Genomic DNA, 6630 nt, shown 5'->3' with positions numbered 1-6630 from the left:
GAACCGTCCTAATCAATTTAGAGGCAGTTATAGGACATATGAGCAACAAAGACCTGCATGGAATAAGATGAAAGGTGTTCTTGCGCATACAAGGAATTCAAGAAAACCAATAACCAGCCAAAATGGCATGGTCAAAAAAGGAAGAGCAAATTGGTATGTTATAAGGTTCCCAAATCATGAGATTGACATGGATGTTGTATGTCACTACAACACTGTCTGCAGAGAGAGGACCAATGAGGAGGAGAAGAAGATGAATGCAGATGTGGAAAGGAAAGAATTCAATAAGACATGGAGGAAGAAGCCAAAAAATAAGAGCATGGACCGGAATCATGCATTCAATGCACAAGTGATATCTCTTATGGTTTAAAGGAGATGCGGGACTCAGGGGGAGTGACATATTGACTAGATCATTCACCCCTTAGTTGAATATGGATAAGGAGATGAACAAATTGTTGTCGGTAAGAGGAAGAAAATATAATGGCAGTATGTGTAGTTACCTTGACTACTCATGGAAGATGCTTTACTGCTACAAAAGAAATGAATGGTAGCAAAGGAAATTAGAACCAGGAAATAAAGGTTAAAAAAAAAGGGAAAGTGTCCTTGTAGAGACAAGAGACTGGTATGTGTAGCATTTTACCGAGATGGATGTTGATAAGTGTTGCAGGTTATGTAAGTCAATGAGTTGAGGGATCATTGCAGTAACTCTGATAGCCTAGATGGACAAGGTTATTTCTCAAGTGATATTGAAAAGGACCTGAATGACTTATGGCAGTCCGGTAGCTGATCTTATGTGCATACATCTTAATGGGTCAATGGGTTGGATATGTGACCTGACAGTTGGCATTGTGGTCATGATGGTAGATATCACAAGTATTGAGGTGAGTATTGTTTTGGAATCTGGCAGATGAGAAATGAAGACTAGAGATCTGTGGTTCAGGGGAAGTTCAGAGCTATATCCTCAAATTGATATCATATATACTAAACACAGAAGCAGATCAAGCATATCTCAAAGAAGGAGAGAGACCCATGTTATTTGTTAAGGGTTGTTTGGTACCTGAGATTTTTGTCTCAAGTGTTGATGATTGAGATGATGTTGTACACAATCTTCAAAGGGGGAGATGCACCCGATAACAAGGGGAGAAAGATTCATGTCAGTGCTTGGTAGATACAAGGAGGAATGTTATCATGGCAGTGTCCTTTGCCATTATTGTCAAAGGGGGAGAAAGATATTGTAGTATACTAGATACTACATGTGTTGACATTAATGCCAAAGGGGGAGATTGTTAGCATTGTGTTGTCATTGATGTCAATCGATATAGGAAATTACTAGTATCTTTGACATTGATGTCAACTAGTGAACAAAAGGTTGTTGGCATAAGAGTATAATGTCAACCAGAATAGAATATGGACTAGTAAGGGAGAAGAGTTGGTGTCTTGTCATTGGTGACAACCATGTGACCATCTTCATGCAGAAGGAAGAACCGACATGTACCGGTATGTTTGATGTGCAGTAATGTGACCACTCTGAAAAAGGGTTGTTTATATGGTGTTGTATATAACCAAGATGAAGAGATTGCATGATGACAATTGGTTATGCTAAAGTGGTAGAATACTATTTCGTTCACATCAACACCGGAGGAGAAGTAGAAGTATGAGCAGGCCACCAAATTGCTAGTATAAGGATAACTAGCAGGTCTCCCACCAGATGAAGAAGTGTTCCCAGGTTAGGTGATAGGTTCACAAAGTATGTTCCCTCTGTGTGTAGGATGACATATTTCATGTGGATGATGTATCCTCCCCTTAGTAAAGTCATACTTATACTGGCAGAATGATTCCCTAAGATAGGCAGGTGATTGAATGTAAAGACCAGTTGTACAAGTGGAAGAATGAGGAGTTGAGATGGTGTGTTTGTCATCTTGAAAAACCAGTTGAGACGAGAACGGATTTTATGAAGAAGGATGAAAGTGATTCTGCAGGAATATACATGGGATACTTGGATACCTAAGGAAGGTTGATGCAGAATAGTTGGAAGTGATGACTTGGTGTCATCAATGTGTCTCACCGGCAAGAAGGAAAGTATGTTGCCTATCGATAGACACATTTACTAGAATCTACATTGGTGATAGATGACATGTTATGTCAGCCAGTGAAACATCAGAGAAGAGACAAGAAAGATAAGGTTCTCACTTGATAAAGATGGATTTCGTTGAAGGTTGATGGCATGGTGTCATCAAGAGTGGTTACCAGTATGAAGGCCCGTCGGTAATATGGACAAGGTGCAGGTGCAAACGACTCCCACATGATGAGAATGTGCATGTTTTGGATTGACATGTCTGAAGACCAGTTTGAGTGTTCCACCGGCAATTTAGCATAGTGAAGAAATCGTGAGGTAACCCATAGAGTGTGAGACACCAACAAAGCAATGAAGTGTAGACACAAGGGTTACAATGACAGATTAGAAAAGGTCATGACAAGAAGGATAATCAGCAAGGTGGTTAGTGCCGGTAGGATTGGTGAACTGATATGGGCGTACAAGTTATGTGTGTGTTCGATGACCAAGCTAAAATGATAGAGTAGTGTCATGAGGAGGATATCGACTATGATGCCATGCAGAGCTGAGATGGCGAAAGTGTAGAGGATAGTGATGTCTAGTGTCAAAGAGGTAGCTGTGATTGGTCCAACGTTAATGGTGACTGTGAAGCTCGAGGTAGAGTTGAAGAAGTGTGTGGCTTGAGATCTAGGATACATTGATTGTGCAGATCAAATTTGGTGAAGGAAATAGATGAGCCATTTATGAAGATTGACTGAAATGTGCCAATAGACTAGAAGCAGATTGCCAAAGAAAGAAAGAGTGATCAAGAAGGCGTGTTAATGGAAGAGATATAAAGTTGACTATCAAAGAGATTAGATCAGGCAAGATCTAATTGGATTTGGTTTTCCTCAAGGATGATTAGGAAAGCCTAACCGCCTAATATTTGAAATTGCTTTTGGTAGGAAAACCAGTCTATAAATATGTAGGCCAAAGACATAGTTAAGCTGTTGCTATATAGAAGAATATTGTGTTGCTACGAAGTGTATTACTTTTGCATGTGAGATAAAATTAGTCAAGTGCACAAAGCATATCTGAGAAGAGATTGAGTGTGAGGGTGAGCCTGGTTGAAGTGTTAAACCGGTAGTAGAGTAGAACTGGTAGTGTCTATACCAACAGAGCATAAGTGAAGGAAGTTGCAGAGAAGGTAGACATAGAACTGGTAGAGTGTTGTATCGGTGAAGAGAAGAGAGTAAGGTTGAGATCCAGTAGAGAAGAATAAGAGGAGAGGTGTACCGGTAGAGTTTACCAGCAAGCAAAGAAGTAGATGAGAGTAGTAGAAGTGTTAGTCGGTGTAGCAAAGAAGGCATCTCATGGGCAGAGTAAGGTATATGAAATGGTTACAAGTTTCACTTGTAACGAGACAACTACTTTTGTAGATTGAAGTTATCATTGTGATCACTGAGTTACAGCTAAGTGCAGGGGTTGTAGCTCCTTTGGGTTGTATCCCATAAACAAGTTAGGCATTGGTGCTCCTTGGGTTGGTTCCCTAAATCAAGGGTTGGTGCTCCTTGGGTTGGTGCCCTAAATCAGGGGTTGGTGCTCCTTGGGTTGGTTCCCTAAATCAGGGTTTGTAGCTCCTTAAGTTGGTGTCCTAAACATTGTAACAGACTTTTGATTGTGAGGTTAGATTGGAGCAGTAGTCTCCAACAACATTTCTCACCGAGGTTTTTCATTTGTGTTTAGTGTCCTCTCTAATTGGTAAGTCTGCATTCAGCCAGATGTGTTAATTGGTATGCTCACATAGGATAGTTAATCGGAAAAGTTTGAGAACCACTGATTCACCCCCCTCTTAGTGGTGCATTGTGTCTAGCCTGTAACCTCACCAATTGGGTCAAATTGGAAATCATTATCTCACTCATCAAGCAGGCATTCAAGGACCTCTTCCACAAGATTAGCAAGCTCTCTGGTTGAAACATCCTCCTTTGCATCGTGGATAGTAAAATTCATATTTATGGGGCTATGAATATAAAGCTCAATGTGATCCTTTGCAATGGACTTTGCCTTTATGGTAATCTTTGTACTATATCTTGTTCTAAATAACATATGGGACCAGTCTAAAGAAAAGTATCCTCCTATCTTGGCAGTGAACTCCATTGAGAAACAAATAGCAAAGAGGCCAAGGAGATCAATGATTGAAATTTCTTGCAAGACACTACAACCAAGACATGCATGTAAGCTCAAACATAAGTCCTTAATCACTCCCACTATCTGAACTAAAGTGTCATCAAGTTTCACTACTCCTTTAGCCATAAGTTCATATTTAATACCTAGGCGATCAGCTACATTCTTGGGCATGACTGAGTTTTTGGCCCCTAAATCTATCATGAAATTATGAACTAAACTAACTCCTATAATCAAGGAGAGATAAAAAGGAGTTAGCTTACTAATTTTATTAAAATTTTCTACCTCCAAAGGTTGTACCAAACTTATCAAAATGGAAGATTTGCTTCCTGTCACTGTCTCATTTGCACTATCGATGTCCTTTAGGGCCTCCTGGAGAAGATTTCTTTAAGATGGTATAGAGAGTGAATCCCACATGAAAACATTGAGATTAGCTTTCTTCATTTTCTCTACAATGCTAAAAAAAATTGTGGCTTTGGTACGACCCCTAGTAGTAACAATGCCAAGTTTTGCTCCTAAAGAAACCTTTGGCTCCTCCTGCCTCTCACTATTCTAGCTCACATTTTGATCCTTGTTCGGAGAAAATATCTTTTCAGGGGTTTTCAGAGTTACAACTTGTGTAGCATCTTCCAAAGCTTGGGTTGTTGTAGAAAATGCATCATTGCCTATATCCCTTTTCTTTGACCTAGTGTTGTTAGCCACAAGATAGCTGTTAATATCACAAAAATATACCTCCTACCAATTCATAAGGGTATAATCTCCCTTTGCATAGGTTAGACAACCATGGAACTGTTGTCCTGAAGTAGTCATTTCACCTTGTGCTACTAGGGCTTGAGAAAGCTCTCCACTTTGGCACACAATCTGATTGTGAAGTTGATTGCATGGAATACACCAATCTTTCTCTCGAGCAAGGTTGTTTTGTATTGGGACTATTGCCTTTGAACCACTTGCAGTTGCAAGAATCAAACTATTCAAAGGTTGGGCATTACTCCATTGGATTTTCCCTTGAAAAGGTGGCCTACTCTTTTGATCATTTTTATTTTACGCCTAGTAGGACCTATTGGTCTGAAACTGTTGTCTCTCTATTTTAACCAATTCATTGCTAAATCCTTACATCATGGCCTTTCACTCTTGAATCTATGTTGATGATGAAGTAGGCACAAGTGTAAGTTACTAACTTGTAGATGCTAAAATGGGTTGTTGTGTAGGATCCTCTAGGAATAGAGGTATTGGGGTTTTAGGAGCTACCTTCCCTACTGGTATCAAATAATTCTCTAATCTTATGTTCATGGCATATGTATCTGGTATGTTCTCTCCTCCCATTGATTGTATCATGGTAGCAATATCACTATTGAGAAACCTAAGAAAATATAAGAAAGGATGATTAGAATATGGCTTGACCATTGTAGGGATCCTTTCCCAAGTCTTTTGAAATCTATAATTGAAATATCCCATGAATTCATGAGGTTCTCTCTTGATAGGGGTTAACTTCTCTACAAGAGATAAATGACCACTCTTGTATTCAAAGTGTTTACACAATTTCTCTCCCAACTCATCCCAATTATCGATGGAGTTAGAGGGCAGCACCCTATACCATTGTAAGGCTTTACCCTTGAAGGATGATACAAGAAGTATAACCACTACATTATCTTCAATTACATCAAATATAGTGCAAATGCTAGCAACATCTTGAATATGTTCAGTCGAGGTAATTGAGTTCTCACTAGTAAATAAAGGTATAGCTTTTAAAACATCTATCGGTATACCATTTTTTGGGGCTAAAACTAGAGGACTGCCTTCATTAAATGTAACAAAAGTATGATTTCTAGGGACAACCATGGAAAATAGTGGTCTATTGATATGAATAGTGGGATTTATAGACTATAATGGTATTATAGTTGGGGGAGTAGAATGAGACCCAAGGGGTGTACAGATGTAACTACTTTAGTGCCCCTAATTGGTGATAATGAAAGTTTACCCCTCCCTCTTCTAGAGGTTGAAATTGAAAGTTCCCAATATTGAAAAATACCTCTAAAAGATGCTCTTGTTTGATTCCTTGGTATGAAATCAGCAATAGGTCATGAAAAAGAGACTGGATCTATCATCAGAGGCTCCAAGTGCTTGAATGATAACTGCCTCCAAATGCTAGGATGCTAAGAACAACATTGAACCCTTAGCATAAGTTGAAAAATCTAACCTACCAGGCGTACCAAAAAATGTTGTTACAAAAGTTTGCACCCTTGTCGAACACTAATGCTCAAAAACCTTGTGAAACATGGAAACAACCTCCAAGTGTGGGACCTTGTGTGTAGGAGGTTGAATCTCTGGAGAAGGTTGGCTTCCTTTCCAATTAGAGTGCAACATTGGGCCAAACCAACACTTATAAAGCCTATTTTACTAGTTTAAAATAGAAAAGA

Source organism: Cryptomeria japonica, chromosome 6, assembly GCF_030272615.1.
Source record: "Cryptomeria japonica chromosome 6, Sugi_1.0, whole genome shotgun sequence".
Lineage (NCBI taxonomy): Eukaryota > Viridiplantae > Streptophyta > Pinopsida > Cupressales > Cupressaceae > Cryptomeria > Cryptomeria japonica.
Note: the sequence above shows the minus strand (reverse complement) of the source record.